This window comes from Myxine glutinosa, chromosome 2 (genome assembly GCF_964187855.1).
Source record: "Myxine glutinosa chromosome 2, kmMyxGlut1.1, whole genome shotgun sequence".
Taxonomy (NCBI): Eukaryota; Metazoa; Chordata; class Myxini; order Myxiniformes; family Myxinidae; genus Myxine; species Myxine glutinosa.
In genome coordinates this window covers 38,840,193-38,859,702 of record NC_136262.1, presented here as the reverse complement: position 1 = coordinate 38,859,702, position 19,510 = coordinate 38,840,193, and the positions used below count along the sequence as shown (strand labels likewise).

At 43.8% G+C, this 19,510-nt stretch overlaps 1 protein-coding gene and 1 pseudogene across 1 annotated transcript in view; both read left to right on the top strand.

The window, feature by feature from the left end:
- The window catches only part of LOC137421857 (uncharacterized), a 193,906-nt gene that overhangs the window by 20,826 nt on the left and 153,570 nt on the right, over positions 1-19,510 (top strand). The gene's annotated exons all lie outside the window — the stretch shown is intronic.
- Positions 3,343-3,966, top strand: LOC144890971 (uncharacterized; annotated as a pseudogene).

The window sequence follows — 19,510 nt, the reverse complement described above, 5'->3', positions numbered from 1 at the left end:
CTGCACGGCGGTATTGCCGGGCGCCTAGGGCGCCCCAGCAATGCCGGGCTAGAGGATATTTATTTATTTGGCATGGGGGCGGTGTACTTTGAATGTATCTGCACTTGTTTTCTTGTTTGTTTGTTTTCTTTCTTGTTTGTCCGGGCAGCATCTCAGCCATCGTTTGAGCTAGGAAGCTGAAATATTGGCACAATAGTGAGAAAGTGTTTTGTCAAAATTGTTTTTGATTTTTGATTAATCAATTAATTAATTAGTTACTTAATTATTATAGATTAATTAACTACTTATTTATTTCCTTTCTCTTCTGGGCAATATCTCAGGCACCTTTTGGGTTAGGAAGCTGATATTTGGACATGACAATGACCAAGTGATTTGGCTGTAAAAGCTATTTTTGATTTATTGATTAATCAATTAATCGATTAATTATTTAATTATTAGATTAATGACTTATTTAATAAAAAAATTTAAAGTTACACATTCAGATGAAACGGTAGTGGTTTAGTATTCTATTAGCCAATTGATTAATTATTTAATTATTTTACGATTATTTTTTACTTATTTTCAGTATTATTCATTTATTTATTTTCTTTCTCAGCTGGGCAATATCTCAGGCACCTTTTGAGCTAGGAAGCTATTATATGGACACGACAGTGACCAAGTGATGTGGCTATAAAGGATATTTTTGATTCATTAATTAATCGATGTATTTTTTTTATTGATTAATCAATTATTTACTTATTTTTTCGATTAATGACTTATTTAATTAATTTTCGAACAATTACAGCTTCGGATGAAACAATGGTGGTTTTGGTATGCGCTTATCCAATTGATTAAGAAATTATTTTACGATTATTGTTTGTTGATTTTAATTATTCAGTTAATCAATCAATTATTGTACACTTCTCCATCCCATTACCATCTCTATGTGCGGCACAGCGGTATTGCCGGTCGCCCCGGCAATGTCGCACTGGAGGATGTTATTTATTTATTTGGCATGGGGGCGGTGTACTTTGAATGTATCTGTACATGTTTGCAATTTTTTTGGGAAATCGTTGATTTCCTTTCATCCTTGGTGCCTGCAGAATCTTTGAATATGCTGTTACTAATAGATTGCTGCGTGGACAGCAACCAACCGATAACCGCAACTGCAGCAGTTCCCGACCACACTGGAGGCCAGTTCTAGGGATAGAACCAAGTGGGTGCTTTTACGCTGGACCAACGTCAGCAAGTAGTGAATGAATTAATCCATACTCCAGTGCAGTGCGGTACCATGCCGATTATAAATCGGGATTGCTTTAACTTGAGTCCTCCAGGTACATCAATAACACCCCCAAACTTCGGTGGGGCAAAATGGCAGGAACACAAGATACACACTGTCGCTTAAGAAGTAAATAATTTATTAATACACAAGGAAATGGAACGGAATTACTGTAGATAGAAAGAAACAATTATTACACAGTATAACTATGCAGTAAAGTGGAGAAGATTGTCATGGGGACCTCAAGGCTAACCCCTGCTCTAGTAGGGAAAATGGCCTTTAAAATGCATGTTGTTGTTGTTGTATAACTATGCAGTAAAAGGTTACCCTCTATGGGCACACACACACATTAATCACGCACAGCGAACCAGGCGAAAGAATAGCTGTGCATGCACATAGTGCCATTCCCCGGTAGTGGCAGGGCTTGAGCGTGCAGTCCCAGAACAGAGAACCGACATAATGCAGGCAGAAGACCACGTGAAGCTGTCTCAAGCATTGCAGGGTAGGGCATCGAGCAGAGTGCTGGTGAATGGAAAAAAATCAGGACCAGAAGACAAGGAAAACATGATGTGTGCAGGAGACCCGGTGACGAGCAGGTATGGGAGACAGAGAGAGAGCAGTCACAGCGCCATGAGCTTTATCAATAGCACCCCTAGCCCCTTATTTAAATGTACAAGTTGTACAATTACATGCAGATGCACACTGTATTTGTACAGGCACCTGTCTGGAAGGTACCTAAGTAGGGTGTAGAACGATTATTTAGTAGCCAGAATATTTCCTGAAGGTCCTGCATCAAGGTTGCTCTAACTTAGAAATGGATAAAGGTGATGATTTAACAACCACACATGCAATGGTGAAGTTTGCTGAATGGGAGACCTTCCTCATGCTGGAAGGTTATGTTAGATTTCCCCATGAAATGGTCAATTTTACTTCCCATTCACACATCCACAAAGCCAATTCCAATTACATTGAGTTGAGCTAACTGACTCATTCAATAGTGCTACAGAGTCTGGCAATAAGCAATGGCAGCTACAGATGAGTGGATTTTATTGCTGAGCTTTTATTATTCATCATCCGATGCAGTTATTCCTTTGCAATTCAAGTTTGCATTTCATTCTCAAGTGGATGTTTGAGCATTGAATGCAACTTCATTGCTTGACGAAAGCAAAGTGACAAAATGCTAAAATTTCATGGATATTTCATGAAAGCAACCAGTTATGGGGCATCAACTTATTATGTATGCAAATATTCCATAATTTTTCTCCATCACCCCCAAACCCGGCCCAAAATACGCACGTCCACTCATATTCATTGCGGAAGCACGAGCACGTAATAAATAGACAGCGCATATTCCTCTTACATCAATTTATGGGAACATTTGTGATGATTTTAAACTCTTGATCTGCACGGACCATCACTAACTTCTTATTCTTTTTCACAATTTCATGCACGGCAGCCTTTGAAAGGCCAATTGCATTGTGTATTTCAAGGCTTCACTTACCACGAATGCAATACCCTGGAACCATTGACAGATTATGGACATTCTGATGAAATTTAACCGAGCAGCACCGACAGTCCCCTGTGCGTTTTCCATCTAAATCAACCATGATGTTCATCCTGTGACCGCAGGTCAGGCTGGGTAGATTTCCCTCTTTGCACTGGATGGTAAAATATGTGTGGCGAGGCAGTGTAATGCTTGTAAGGCAGTGTAATGTAAAATGTTACACATTTTGATGTGTTACAATCTAAATTTAAAATGGATTAAATTGAGCTTTTTTGTCACTGATCTACACATAATACCCCATAATGTCAAACTGGATTTTTTTATTTAGAAATTTATACAAAATAATTAAAAATGAAAAGCTGAAATGTCTTGATACAATAAGTATTCAACACCTTTGCTATGACACTCCAAATTGAGCTCAGGTGCATCCGATTTCTTTGATCATCCTTGAGATGTCTCTACAACTTGATTGGAGTCCACCTGTGGCCAATTCAATTGATTTGACATGATTTAGAAAGAAACACACCTTTCTATACAAGGTCCCACAGATGACAGTGCATGTCAGAGCAGAAACTCTATTATGAAGTCCAAGGAACTGTCCATAGAACTTCGAGATATAATTGCGAGGAGGCATAGATCTGGGGAACAGTATAGACCAATTTCTAGAGTGTTGAAAGTTCCCAAAAGCACAGTGAGCTCCATCATTAGGAAATGGAAAGAATATGGAACCATCCAGACTCTTCCTAGAGCTGCCCGTCCAAAAAAACCGAGCAACCGGGCAAGAAGGACCTTGGTCAGGGAGGTGACCAAGAACCCAATGACAGCTTTGACAGAAATACAGAGTTCCTTGGCTGAGATATTAGAACCTGCCGGAAGGACAACAGTCTCTGCAGCACTTCACAAATCTTGGCTTTATGGAAGAGTGACCAGATGGAAACCACTCCTGATAAATAAGCACATGACAGCACCCCTGGATTTTGCAAAATGGCACGTGAAAACTCTGAGAGCATGAAACAAAATATTCTGTGTTCTGGTGCGAAGAAAACTGAACTCTCTTTGGCCTGAATGCAAAGCGCTACATCTAGCAGAAACTGAGAACAGCTCACCTCCCATTTAATACTATCCTTACCATGAAGCATGGTGGTGGCAGCATCATACTATGGGGATGCTTTTCAACAGCAGGGACTGGGATACTTACTTGTAAGAATAGAGGGAACAATGAATGAAGTCAGGTACAGGCAAAGGCAAATCCTTGAGGAGAACCTGCTTACGAATGCAAAAGACTTTAGACTGTAGCAAAGATTTATGTTCCAACAGGACAGTAACCCCAAGCATACAGCCAAAGCAACACGGGAATAAGTGAAACATGAAAGTCCTTGAGTGGCCCAACCAAAGCCTACACTTGAATCCCATTGAGAATCTGTAGAAAGACTTGAGCAATGCTGTTCACCGACAGTCCCCATCCAACTTGACAGAGCTTGAGCAAATCTGTAAGGAAGAATGGGAGAAACTCTCCAAATCCAGATGTGCAACACTGTTACAGACATACCCAAGAAGATGTGAAGCTGTAATCGCTGCCAAAGATGATTCTACGAAGTATTGACTCAGAGGGTAAATACTTATCTGAGTTCGATATTTCTGTTTTTCATATTTAATTGTTTTGTAAGAAATTCTGAAAAAAATCCACTTACATATTATGGGGTATCATGTGTAGATCAGTCATAAAAAAAAATCTCAATTTAACCCATTTTTAATTCAGGCTGTAATACAACAAAATGTGAAAAGGTCAAGGGGTGTGAATACTTTCTGAAGGCACTGTAAATGAGAAATGGCAGCTCAATGTGCAAAACAAGGGTTATGGAGCGAACCTTTGACGGTAGTATGTCACATGGCATGTTTCATTGATTTGTTGAGGCAGCTGAGATCCTCCCCATTTATTTTTGAGGCCATGTGAAGGAAGGGTGGAAGGTTTGGGGTTCATTGACTGATGTGGCAAGGGTTTGTTATTTTACTTGATGTCTGACTGGAGTACGTACCTGCACGATCTTACCAAAAATAATGGTACGCACAATTATATTGGCATTATATAACATCCTTTGATGTGCAGTCATTTATCATTTTGTGTAGGTCGTCTCCTCTCCATGATCGCAATGTCGATCCATATTTTCACTCCTATTATATCGGACTTTTGATAGGCTGGAAGTGAAATTCTCTGCCATTCCTCTTATACCACATATCCCCTAGTTCTTTCAGATTGTCCTGGTCATGATCATAAGATACAAAATGATGTCCAACTAACCATAAAGACCTTATCATCAGACTTCAGAAATGGGTGCCCAGACTCGTCATTTTACCTAACCTATTTCCACATTTCCAAAATCGCAAGTTACTCGATTGTTACCTCCGCCACCGAAGGTGGATGGAGGTTATGTTTTCATCCCTGTTTGTCTGTCTGTTTGTGAGCAGGATATCTCAAAAAGTTATGGATGGATTCCGATGAATCTTGGTGGACATGCTGGGTGTGTGACAAGGATGAATTGTTTAGATTTTGGTGAAGATCTAGATCCGAATCCAGGATACTAGATGTTTTAATATTTCCAAATGATTCTTCACAATTGAGTAGTGGAGCCAAAAACTATATGTGGCATGATATCTCAAAAAGTTGTGGATGAGTTATGCGAAAACTTGGTGGATGAGTTGGGCAGGTGACAAGAACTAGCCGAATCGATTTTGGTTAAGTTCCAGATGCAGATCCGGCCTATCAGTGGATACAAAACATAAAGTGTTCATCCTAGCGGAGGTTTGCTCTCTACCCAGTACTGTTCCAGTTGTACTATGCTATGTATTGACCACGTAAGTTAATGGATTGTGTGCCCTGGTATTTCATGCTATTTCATTGAATGCAAGTTTGGTGTTTGCTTGCAACATCCCATTGTGACTGAATGCTTTCGTTACATCATGGAATGTTGATGTAATGCAAGTATGTATATCTGAAAATGCCTCTGTTCACTTGAACCGAGTTATCCTTAGTTTTGAGGTGAATTTCACTTGTCTGCCAGATTAGTAGTCATCGCGATAGTGTTTTCTGTAGTGCTAATGTCATGATGCTGTTCGTCATTGTTGATTTGGATTGAAACCATCCTGATAGAGGTGCTCTTTCTCTGATGGACAATTATCATCACTTGTTGGAATTCAACAATTTTCATAACTGTAAATGGGTGTCCCATGACTTTTGGCAGCGTAGTGTTTAACTTGATGGTTAAACATCAGTTGGGGACGCCTCTTCGCGGTGGTTGTACCCCCCCTGCCCCCCTCAACGCATTCCGGGGCCAAATCTTCCCCATTTCTCCCTGCTGCCCGGATTTGTCAGGGCAGCGCGGCCATGATTGTCAGAATGACAATCAGTCCCATAGACTGGCCCTTTCCCTCTTTTGTCTGTCTCCTCTCTCTCTCTCTCTCTCTCTCTCTCTCTCTCTCTCTCTCTCTAACACTCTAACACTGTCATGGCCCTGAATTGTGAAGTACACCATCCTGGATGTGGGGGATCTCTAGGTTGCTCCTGCGAGATTGATCGGCTGTCTCTGTGCCACAGGCTTGGTCAGAGAACTGCCCAGGGCTACACAACAACAACATCCAGCCTAACCAAGTGAAGTTCCTCATTTGCTTCGTTCAACCATGGGTGGATAATTTTGTAAATGGTGCTGCCTCATGTCTCAACTGTTAGATCCATCATGTCTTTTGATCTTTGAGCCTATCACAGTCGACTTTCAGCTGGAAATCAAAGAATTAATATTATTATCAGAGCTTTTGTCAAAAGTGCATTTTTTAATACTTCACTCAGGTATTGCATTCCAACTCCTATAGTTCGAGTGTCCACTTTTCCAATCATTGGACTGTCACTGGCATGTCTTTCCACCACCCTGAATTGGTGTTGCCACTCAAGGCCCAAACCACTCGGCCTCCAACTGCTCCGAAATGAAAACTTCCGATGATGACCTTTTCTTGCATTAGGGCATACTGCAATCAACACATCTGTACAAACCACGTAGTTCATTTGAAGATCTTCCCAGCATGGGCTCCAGTGTGGAATTTGCATGCCGTAAGAATGCCTGAGCGAATTTGAGTTTTCGTTAGTGCGGCACCCTGTGGATGGACATGCACAGGACTTAATTTCCTCCATGTTGAGCCGCAATTACAATTGCATTTAACATTTTTGAAGAAAAACGTTGTGCTGCGGTGGGCGTGCAGTGTGTTTAATGAGAAAGGCTTGAAGTAACAACATTGAGAAAGGGATTAGAAAGTCTTTCTCTGCTGGAAATGGAAACATTAAGAACCTGCTTCTATTTGCAAATCCACAAACAAATATGTGACTTTCCATGGGAGGCGAAAGGACACGGCTTCATCTCTATCACTTTAAGACCGATGCCTGTATGCCTTGGAATTGGAAAGGTTTCCTTTGGAAAGCAATGTCCAATTCTGTTCCTCATCGATGTCCTCAAAGAAAGTGATTTTGCACCTGAAACTGTCCTTCTTGATTTGATAGAATAAAAGGGCTCAAAAGTTGGGGTCTCTAACTCATGATATGTTTAAGCGTTTTGCTGCATACAGGCGGCCTACTAAAGTGTTGCAGTGGTGCAGTACCGCGTTCACAAAAGTGGTGTTTAGTTTTAGCAGTACATTGACTGTCCACTAGACCGATGTAATCTCAGCTTATCCATCCTCCGACATCAATAACCAACCCTGCAGATGAACCCTGTGTGCCGCTGGCTGGCCCTGCTTCCTTGGCTGTTCATAGCTGCGGCCTGCAATCCAAACTATTTGTACCAAGACGACAGGTGGAAGAAAAATTACTAGGGTGGATATGGCGCTGCAGAGTGAGGCTGACTGCTGGCGCCTTGGGCTAACTATACACCAAGAGGCGGCCTGAACAGCACCGTAAGAAATGCAGACGAGCCGGGACTTTCCGTGGAGACATGCCAGTCAAGTGGACCCCCTGGTGTCGGCTGATACGCTAGCTTAGGCCGCACGCTTCGGTGCATCTAAGCTGTTTTCAGGGCTTTGCTTTTCCCCTCTGCTAGTCTGGAGCAATCTGCTTGTCAAATGGATCTCTTCACCTTGTACCTCAGGGATGACATGCTGCAGTCGATTGCCGCACGATGAGCCATCCACGGTATAGGGTGACAGCCTCATTGCTGGAAATGCAAATGCTAATATGAAAAAAAAATGATTTGGTTCCATCACAGATGTAACAGGATTAAGCAATAATGGAGAAACGTTTGTGCAAGGAGTGCAATACTTACTTTAACAAAATCAATCGGTGTAAATAGGTGTGCACAAATATCCATCTTATGAAGTGTTTAAATGTGTTTCTCCCCTTCCTAAGCCTGCTCTGTCCAACCATAACGTCTGGACTGTAATTTGTGAACATTTATTTAAATAAATTTAAAATATTTGATGATTTATTGCAACGTTCTCTTGTACCAAAGCGATTTTCTCCACGGAATCCACTTATTGAGAGCGGCTTTCCCATCGATCTCACTCAGCTCCATTTTGAATTTGGATAACCAAACTACTAATAATTGCTATAAAATCCTTGTGATTATAAATCTTATTGCAAGTGATCAACTTATTATTTAACAAGAGAATCATTCGTTATTACCGGTCATAATAAATAACTAGAAAGCATCTGAAAATGCAAAGCCCGTACGCCGTCCGTTTGCATTCAGATGTCTTCTTTTTCTTCTGAATTTTTGTGTATACGTTATTGTATTCTCAAAATAACGAAAACAGTTTTAAATAAATACAAAATTAAAATTCATGGTTTAATGCAGCTTTAACCTATGAGCTTTAGATCTAAAAAAATGATCAGCTTCTGGCTTTTGATTGGTGAACCAACTCTGTGATCCAATATGCAAATGCTTAAAATTTCAGGTCATTTGGATGAAAATTGACGACTTTATGCAACCTTAACTTTGACATTTTGATCTAAAAAATACAATCCACTTCTACTTTTTGAGTTTGACATTCTGGCTCTTAAATGAGCCTCGATCTTGTATACAAAAAAAAAAAAACCCGATATGCAATTTCTTTAAATTTCAGGCGAATCGAGTGAAAATTGGTGATTTTTAACGCAACCTTAACCTTTGACCTGTTGATAAATAAAAAAAAACAATTAGCTTCTAGCTTTTGATTGTTGAACCAATTCAGTGACCCAAAATGCAAATTCTTAAAATTTCAGGTCAATCAGATGGAAATTGATGATTTTATGTGATGCTGACCTTTGACCTTTTTGCCAAATCATGAATTTGCCATTTCCATATTCTCATAATGAAGTTTTTTTGAAAATTTGATGACAAAACTCAAATGGTAAATTTTAATTTCAGGTCAATTGGATGAAAATTGATGATTTTTAGGTTACACTGACCTTCGACCTTTTGACCTTTTGACTAAATTATCAATTTGTTTTCTCCATCTATATTATAATAGCCGTAGATGATTCTGTCTGTTGGACGTCTGTCCGGGGTGTGGCTTACCCGGTTTGCAGAGTAGCTCCACCCATAGCTCCACCCATTCTGGGAGAGGCTTCATATAAACAAATATCCATCATTTTATTAACTCACATAGCTTTGAGGCCTGTTTTGTAGGCCCGTGGTGTCTTGCTCTCTCTCCCAGTTTTATTTCAAATCAAATTCGATATATCATTTCATTTTTCACAGTCACTAACATAGTTTTAGACTCGGTTGAAAAAAAACGGGAAGAAAATCCGATGAAAGTTGCCGTTTATAGAACGAAATGAATTCTCAAAGGCCTGTAACTTCAAGGCCATTGAGTCTCTCTCACGCCTTTATCTCCAATCTAACTCACCATCTGATTTCATTTTTATCGATGGTTTTAGACTCGGTGTCAGCAATAATTGAGAACATTCCACACACACGGGAAAATGCAGATTTTTTTTTTTAAATCGCGTCATGATGTATCATACACCGCCCAACATGACACCGACGGCAACGTGTCGACATATATTAAAAATTCGCTTTTGCTTTTCCGTTAAGATAATATTATATTACTTTTTCGTTTGATGACAGTCGTCACAAAAACATCAACAATGATGCCGACATATATTTCTTCGTTTTTATTTCATTCAACATTATTATCCGGAAGTAAAATATGTTTCAGGAAATTACCGAGAGATATTTCTTCGTTTTTTTAAATTAGTTATGTGTGCATACACTTTAAATAGGTTTATTAGAAATCTTTAATTTTCCACAATATAATTTACTTGCCATTTATCATTTGATGATTACGAGACACTTCCTCTTGAGGATTGTGACAATTAATGTGCTGCGTGGAAACTTCTATTTCCAAAATGAATGAGACGATCGATGAAGAACGCAGACTTGAACAGGATGTAGCAAGAAAACGAATGAGACGGGCGAACGAGTCCATCGACGAACGTCAATCCAAACTTGAACATGATGGAGCAAGAAAAAGAACGAGACGGGAGAAAAACGAGAGAAACGAGACGGGGAAAAGCCGATTGGAGAGGCGAGTGAGGAGCGATTGGAGACGAGAGTGAGGAGCGATTGGCGGGGAGTGTGAGGCGCGATTGGAGAGGAGTGTGAGGCGCGATTGGAGAGGAGTGTGAGGCGCGATTGGAGAGGAGTGTGAGGCGCGATTGGAGAGGAGTGTGAGGCGCGATTGGAGAGGAGTGTGAGGCGCGATTGGAGAGGTGTGTGAGGCGCGATTGGAGAGGAGTGTGAGGCGCGATTGGAGAGGAGTGTGAGGCACGATTGGAGAGGAGTGTGAGGCGTGATTGGAGAGGAGTGTGAGGCGCGATTGGAGAGGAGTGTGAGGGGCGATTGGAGAGGAGTGTGAGGTGCGATTGGAGAGGAGTGTGAGGCGCGATTGGAGAGGAGTGTGAGGCGCGATTGGAGAGGAGTGTGAGGCGTGATTGGAGAGTGTGAGGGATTGGAGAGGAGTGTGAGGGATTGGAGAGGTGAGGGATTGGAGAGGAGAGGGATTGGAGAGGAGAGGAATGTGAGGGATTGGAGAGGAGTGTGAGGCACGATTGGAGAGGAGTGTGAGGGATTGGAGAGGAGTGTGAGGGATTGGAGAGGTGAGGGATTGGAGAGGAGAGGGATTGGAGAGGAGAGGAATGTGTGGGATTGGAGAGGAGTGTGGGGCACGATTGGAGAGGAGTGTGAGGTGCGATTGGAGAGGAGTGTGAGGCGCGATTGGAGAGGAGTGTGAGGGATTGGAGAGGAGTGTGAGGGATTGGAGAGGAGTGTGAGGGATTGGAGAGGAGTGTGAGGGATTGGAGAGGAGTGTGAGGGATTGGAGAGGAGTGTGAGGGATTGGAGAGGAGTGTGAGGGATTGGAGAGGTGAGGGATTGGAGAGGAGAGGAATGTGAGGGATTGGAGAGAAGAGAGTGTCAGGTGGAGAGAGGAGAGTGTCAGGTGGAGAGAGGAGAGTGTCAGGTGGAGAGAGGAGAGTGTCAGGTGGAGAGAGGAGAGTGTCAGGTGGAGAGAGGAGAGTGTCAGGTGGAGAGAGGAGAGTGTCAGGTGGAGAGGAGTGAGGGGTCACATATTATGTGAAATAAATAAATTGTGTTCATTACACCATTTCTGGATCTGATGACTTGCCAGTAACCATTTTGTAAAAATGAATGTGCAGCATCTAACTCAATATGTCGAAATGTCACACACGTCCATGCCCGTGGGATTCCCACGGGTGACCCCACTAGTATCTTATAATTCAACAAATGTCCGTCCGTCCATTGGAAGGTACCGCAAAAACGGCTCAACCGATCGCAACGATATTTTGGGTGGGTATTCCTGGGACCCCTGGGAGTAAAATAGGCTATATTGGTTTTCCAATTTTCAAGCTTTTCCAAACACGATGGAATAATATTTACCGATATGAACAGTGATGTGGCTTTTGTTGAAATTCTACAAATACTGTTTATTCTATGTACCAGGAGAGAGTAGATTGACTCCTGACAAACTCTTCCTATATAAACATGCGGCTCCGAAGTAATATGGCAGCGTGTGCAAAGCGACTGAGAAACAGATGTAGCGGCCGCTTCCGTGTTACAGATTCGGCGTGCACTCTTCACACATAAACGTGTGACTGAGAAACAGGTGTAGCAGCCGCTTCCATGTTACAGATTCGGCGCGCACTCTTCACACATAAACGTGCGACTGAGAAAGACGTGTAGCGGCCGCTTCCGTTTTGCAGAATTCAATCTTTTTTCAAAATGGGCGCCATGTACTGTTTAGATTTTGATGATTTACGTGTGATATTATTCAACGGATGTTTATATGAATCGTTTAAGGGTGTAGTACTGGTGAAAATTTGAGAAAACTACATAGGTACCTTTGAGAGTCCTTTACACAAAAACAAAGTCAAGTTAATATCTAATTTTCAGTTTTTCTTGAAAGATATAATCTTGGCTTTAACTCAGACCAGTTTCAACGCTTTTTTTTTTTTTTGTATACTGAATCGAGGCTCGTGATCGAGGCTCATTTACTTCACAAACAAATCGACCAGACAAACAAAATTCACAAAAAGAGGTAGCGGAAGACAAGATGGGGAGAAAAGGGGAAGCACACAAACACAACATCCGAGAGCAGAGAGATGTGTGGAAGGGAGAGGGCCCGGGGGGAGGAGGCATGGGAAGGAGGGGGGGGGGGAGGGAGAAGTATAAAGCACAAGGACACCAAGGACTTCCAGGACAGAAGTTGGTATTTCAAAAAGTGGAATTGGGGTGAAATTAGCGGGGGTAGAAAAGATCAAGGTTTTGGATGGGGGAAGATAAGAGATGGTGGTGAACAGCTGTTTTAAAGACTTGGAGGGTGGAGTGGGATTGAAGAGAGTGAGGGAGTTTGTTCCAGAGGCGGGAGAAAAGAGGAATGAAGGAGTGAAGGTGAGCAGAGAGTCTTGATTTTGGCAGTTTAACCAAAAGAGGGTTGCAGGCAGATCTTGTGCGACCTGTAGGAATATTTGCGGGACAGAGCCCAGAGAGAGCTGGGGGGGCAAGGCCAGAGAGGAGTCGGTAGAACATGGAAAGACCACCAACCTGCCTGCGGTGAGTGAGTGAGAGGCCCTTGGAGTTAGCTTCATCGCGGGAGATTCCAATGATGCTGAATGCTTTGGTTTCAACAGCGCGAAGGCGAGCTAGGTGTGAGGCAGGAGCACCAGCCCAGAGGGGAGAGCAGTATTCCATTGAGCTGCGGATGAAAGCCTTGTATGTGGTGAGGAGCTCAGGTGTGCCAAGTGTTACGTGGTCCTCTCGGTAACTACCTGGTGTTGGTGACCCCCGGACCGTAGGAGGAACCACGCCAGAAAGATATATGATTTATACGCGTTCGTAATGCAATCAATATGAAAGACACAAACAATTCAGGTCAATAAGCAACCCCACACCAAGGATCCGGATTAATTAATAATATATTCTCAATCCATCAACAACAATCATCAATCAATCAGCAATATTACTAAGATGGCCATCTCATATATTTTCCCCCCTTGCCCCACTCACGACCCTCAATAGTCACTGTCCCTCACAATGTCTCTGGGCCCCTCCAGACCAAGGGGAAGGTCGACTTCTCCGCACATAGGCGGTTGAACGGACCCCTGGCTGGTGTACTCCAACCGTGCACGTCCTGTACCAGGAACGGATGTTGTAGCGGACACCTCCTCGGCAGCCCACCGAGGTCGGTGCTCGTGATCGCGGCTTCGGGGCTCGCAAAGCGCGCGAGGCCCAAGGCGCCTCCCGTACGCGTCCTTGTAGACGTTGAGGCGAACTGTGCCGGACGCTTGGTTCCGTGCAGGAACCAACGGCAACTTGACGCGTAACCGGTAATTACCCCACGCAGGTAACTCCTCTCGCCAGACGGGCTTTGCAAACTCAGCGTTCCCAAAGCAGATCAATATCGACACCGCTCGCGTCGGAGCTGGGCGAGGAGCAGAAGATGGCCGCTTTTTCCCGGACCTCGTGTCTTTTTTTTCTTCCGGTTCACCATCCCGTTTCTTGCTTCGTTTTTACCAGAAGGGTTTCTAACCCTTTTAACCACAACAACCTTTAATAGAATATACATTTATAAGAAATGACCTGAATCGTAATCCCCATAAACCCGGGATTCGTAACACTCCCCCCCTTCAAGAAAGAAAGTTTGAACCCAGCGAAAACTTTCTGTGCCGGCCAACTTTGATAAACAAACCCGATAACGCACACCCCAAATCCTCAGTTCCCCCCGGGCACAATTATCGCATCTCAAAAATAAAGCAACAAACTTTCACCAAAACCCCCCAGAGATTCCAAAGGTAATTCCCTCTAGACCAAGCGTCAACAACTTCTAGTTGCTCTTGGATGGAGGCCCAGCTGAGTACTCACTACATGGACGCCTTAAGGAATGTGGGGTTCACGGTTAGTCCAGGGAGGAAAGTTCATTACATGGACGCCTTTAAGAATGTGGAGTTCACGGTTAGTCCGTGCAGGAACGTTCCCTACCGGGACGCCTTTTAAGAACGTGGCGTTCACGGTTAGCCCGTGTAGGAGCCCAGGCTCGGCAGCTCCGCCGTATATAAAGTGCTTCAACTTCTCCGGACTCCTAACAGTTACGGTGGGACCCCTTGTCCCAGCAGTTACCTGACTGGCGGTCTCCTTCTCGGCCAGTCCTCTGCAAATCATTCTTTTGGGAGATGCCGTAACTCTGGGAGCCTCCATAGTAATATCGGCTGCTGCCAACACCAAAACTACCGCCAAGTGGGCCTCTTCTGTAGACCTCTCGACGCCTACGAAATGCCTTCCCTACTGTTATGGTCCGACCCTCCAAATCCTTACCATTCCAATTCTTCTCTGCCTCCCTGGCATCTTTTGTGCTTGCAAACGTGACAAAGCCGAACCCTCTTGACCGTTGCGTTTCCCTGTCTTTTACCACCCGCACTTCCACCAGCGGCCCATATCTGTTGAAGACAGAGGTCAGAACTTCTTCCTCTGTGTTGAAGTTCAGTCCCCCTACAAATAACTTGGCACTTTTGTCACCATCCCGAGCTGGGGTGGTGTTATTTTCCCTGCGGTACTCTTTACCCACCCTCGGGTTACCATACATTTGCCCCCCGGCCAAATCATTCCTGATAATCACAGATACTCCCTCTACAGGAAGCGTGGCTTGTAAACCGACGGTGACCGGTCCTGACACCAAATCGGATTCCAAATGGATGACATGAAGTGGGGCACTAACACCGCCACTGATCCCTTGTAACCGAACACTATCACCAGTTGCGGTACTCTTTGACAATGGCAAAATGCCTTCAAGCATTAAGGATTGATGGGCTCCTGTGTCCCTCAATACCCTAACAGGTCTTGGGTTAGTCAAGTCTCCCTCGAGTGAGACCAACCCCTCATAAATAAATGGTTGGTAACTCTTCTGTGGGCGATTTATTACGCTTGCCATCGCATTCGGAGTTGTAATAGTCGGACTCCGCTCTGGGTTTTCCCTTTTCATGAGGTAACAACTGGACATCAAGTGTCCAGGTTTCTTGCAAAAAGCGCAAGTAGGCCCGGAGGAAAAACTCGTGGTCTGCCTCGGGCCCCCCGGAAATAAGTTTGTCTTGGGCCCGTCGCCCTCTGATTTCGAACAGTTTGGGTATCAGCGTTGTCCCCATAATCATCTCGAGGCCGCCGCCATGTATTGTCGTTCTCCGCACCTGCTGTTCCACAACTCCCCTGCGGAAATCTAGGCGAGGAGTTAGGTTCGTGGACCCCTATCCGGTGTGTTAAGGCATAATCATCTGCCATGGTGGCTGCGTCCCACAACTTCGGTACTTTCTTTTCCTGCAGGTACACTTTGATGTCCTCGTGGACACACTGTTGAAATTCCTCCACCAGGATCAAGTCACGCAATGCTTCGAAGTCGTTCCCGACTCCTTTTGACTCACACCACCGATCAAACATGTTTTCTTTCACTCTGGCAAACTCCACATGGGTCTCACTCTCCCTCTTCCTGGCATTCCTGAAATTTTGCCGGTAAGCTTCAGGAACCAACTCATACGCTTTGAGAATGTGCTTCTTCAATACCTCATAATCTGCACATGGGTCCATTGGTAGCGCCGAATAAATCTCTTGAGCTTTACCCACCAGCACACTTTGCACTAGTATGGTCCAGGCCTCCTCCAGCTAGTTTAACTGTCGAGCCACTTTCTCAAAGTGTGGAAAAAATTTATCGACTTCCCTTTCACTGAAGGGTGGAACCAGCCTCACATGTCTGCCCACATCCCAGGTTTTCTGGTTAGGTGTCGGCCCAGTCAGCAAGGGTGGTACCTCTCCCCGTTCTCTCATTAACTCCAGCTCCTTGAATTTAATTTCTTGCTGAAGCACCATGTCACGTTCCTTTAATTCCCTTTCGGCTTTTCTCTCCTCTGCTTCGAGTTCCCTTGCAGCTCTCCTCTCCTCTGCTTTTCTCCCTTCTAACCTTTCCTGGAGTTCTCGTTCCACTCTCCTTTCCTCTGCTTGTTTCTCTTCTCTCCTCTCTTCTGCTTTCCTTTCCTCTTCTGATCTTTCCTTTTCTGCTTTCCTTTCTTCTTCTGCTCTTTCCTTTTCTGCTTTCCTTTCCTCTTCTGATCTTTCTTTTTCTGCTTTCCTTTCTTCTTCTTTGATCCGTTCCTGGCTCCGTAATTGCAACTCCAGTTTCCGGAGCTCCACGTCTTCTGGTTCTTCGGGTAGCCACTCCCAGGCTAACTCGTCCCATGTTCCTAATCCCACCATAGACTGTATCACCGTGGTCTGCAACTCTGCCTTCCTCAAATTAGTTCGGACCTCCAAGTTAAAATGTTTGGCCAATTTCAAGAGGTCCGATTTTAGTAATGCTCGGAACTGTGCCTCACTAGGGGTTACCGCAAAGTTCTGTGCCACAAACACCATGGTGACTACTGGTAACACCTGTTAACCTTCACCCCAGAAATTTCCAACAAAGAAAAGCAACAGTATTACTATTATTGCTATTGTTTTTTTTTTGTTTGTTTTTTTTGTTGTTGTTTTGTCGGAAGAGCAAAACAATTTTGGGAACGTTGGAAAAGTTCCCACTCTTGGGAATTCTTTCCCGGACTAAAATTTAGAAAATTTTATAGATCCCGGACGTAGACCCAATTGCGAATCCGCAAATTGTAATTTGGACGAGCTCCAAAATTCTGTTACGTGGTCCTCCCGGTAACTACCTGGTCTTGGTGACCCCCAGACCGTGGGAGGAACCACGCCAGAAAGATATATGATTTATACGCGTTCGTAATGCAATCAATATGAAAGACACAAACAATTCAGGTCAATAAGCAACCCCACACCAAGGATCCGGATTAATTAATAATATATTCTCAATCCATCAACAACAATCAACAATCAATCAGCAATATTACTAAGATGGCCATCTCATATATTTCCCCCCCTTGCCCCACTCACGACCCTCAATAGTCTCTGTCCCTCACAATGTCTCTGGGCCCCTCCAGACCAAGGGGAAGGTCGACTTCTCCGCACACGGGCGGTTGAACGGACCCCTGGCTGGCGTACTCCAACCGTGCACGTCCCGTACCGGGAACGGCTGTTGTAGCGGACACCTCCTCGGCAGCCCACCGAGGTCGGTGCTCGTGATCGCGGCTTCGGGGCTCGCAAAGCGCGCGAGGCCCAAGGCGCCTCCCGTATGCGTCCTTGTAGACGTTGAGGCTAACTGTGCCGGACGCTTGGTTCCGTGCAGGAACCCACGGCAACTTGACGCGTAACCGGTAATTACCCCGCGCAGGTAACTCCTCTCGCCAGACGGACTTTGCAAACTCAGCGTTCCCAAAGCAGATCAATATCGACACCGCTCGCGTTGGAGCTGGGCGAGGAGCAGAAGATGGCCGCTTTTTCCCGGACCTCGTGTCTTTTTTTTCTTCCGGTTCACCATCCCGTTTCTTGCTTCGTTTTTACCAGAAGGGTTCCTAACCCTTTTAACCACAACAACCTTTAAGAGAATATACATTTATAAGAAATGACCTGAATCGTAATCCCCATAAACCCGGGATTCGTAACACAAGGAAGGACTTCGCACGACGGAGGATGCCCAGTCGGCGACTGGCTTTGGAGGCCAGATTTGAAATGTGGTTTTTCCAGGAAATATCATGGCAGATAGTGAGACCCAAAAGCTTGAGTGACAGAACTTCTTGGAGAGGATTATTCAGAAAGTGGATGGGAGGGTTGTCCAGTCGGTCTTTTCGGAGAGACATCTTAAGAGTGTGAGATTTGTCAGGATTGAAAGACATGTTCCACTTGTTTGCCCAGTCTGTGATTTTGTCAAGGTCTGCAGAGAGTGAGGAGGCTGCAGACTGCCGATCTGAGGGATGAAGAATGGAGCGACAGAGAGTAGAGTCGTCAGCAAAGAGATAGAGAGGATTTTCAAGAGAGTCATAGAGATCATTGATGAAGACCAGAAAAAGCACAGGGCCCAGATCACTGCCTTGGGGAACTCCAGCCTGAACAGGAAGAGGAAATGAGAGAAACCCATTCAGGGCCACACGTTGACCGACTAGAGAGGAAGTCCGCCAGCCATGCGTGGAGATTTCCATGGATACCAAAAGAGGAGAGTTTGGTGAGCAGAGCGGGGTGCCAGACCGTATCGAAGCTACGTGATATGTCAAGGGAGACTGCTCTAATTTCCTGTTTGGCATTGAGGACCTCCATCCATTGTTGAGAAAGCAGAAGCAGCATGTCCAGAGTGGAGTGTCCAGGTCTGAAACCAAATTGATGATCAGAGATCAAGCCATTGGAGAAGAGGAAAGATTTCATATCTGAAGCAATGATGGATGCCATGATGGATTCTTTGTCATATTACATGCATATAATTTGCATAAATTAGACCGTCAATAAAAAACAAGGAAAAACAAAGAACACATTTCTACTTCTATCTTCTATGTCACCTATCATTCTTTTCACACAAAACTTGGTACATGTATTATACATGTGTTACTCTACTACCTGATGAGAGGATTTTGTGAAATTATGTCAAATGTTCACTAATTAGCTAATTATGCCAATTACCAGATAAAACTTGGTTGTCCTTCAATAAATCCACAATGGCTACTCCTATAAACAAAAGCCATCATCATTTTAAAGGAAGTGATATTCTGAATATCCTGTCCAAATTTCAGCCCAAAAGAATGATGCAAATTTAAAGTTATAACAAATTTCATGCAAAATATTATATTTCTTGTAAATTGCGTGTAAAGATAACAATAATTAGGGGTACTTCTATGACCTCTAATAGCATGGTTCTTGTTTATAAGACTATAAGGAAACTGTTCAGCTATAAAAAATAAAAAAATAAAATAAATCACCTGTTCACCAGTACTACACCCTTAAAATAAAAAAAGCCTTCAATTTCTGATATTTTGCCTTTTCATTTGGGCCTTCCAATTGAATCCCCGCCCATAAGACGGGTACCGTTGCCCGTTATCATAATAAAGCTTTGGTGAAAATCTGATGACAAAAGCTCAAATAGTAAAAACAAAAGTTCTAAAGTTAATCATATATCCTTCCATGCTGCTTATATCAGAAGCTCAAACTTCAAAATAATTGTCCAGCATGTACAATGGATATTTTTATCAACCGAATGCTGATAAGAGTATGTTAGTGTGTTAACATCCTTGGGAAGTGAGGTGTGGATGATGTTTCGAGCATTAGCTTGCCCTTTGGCTCTAAAGAAGGGTAACACTTGAA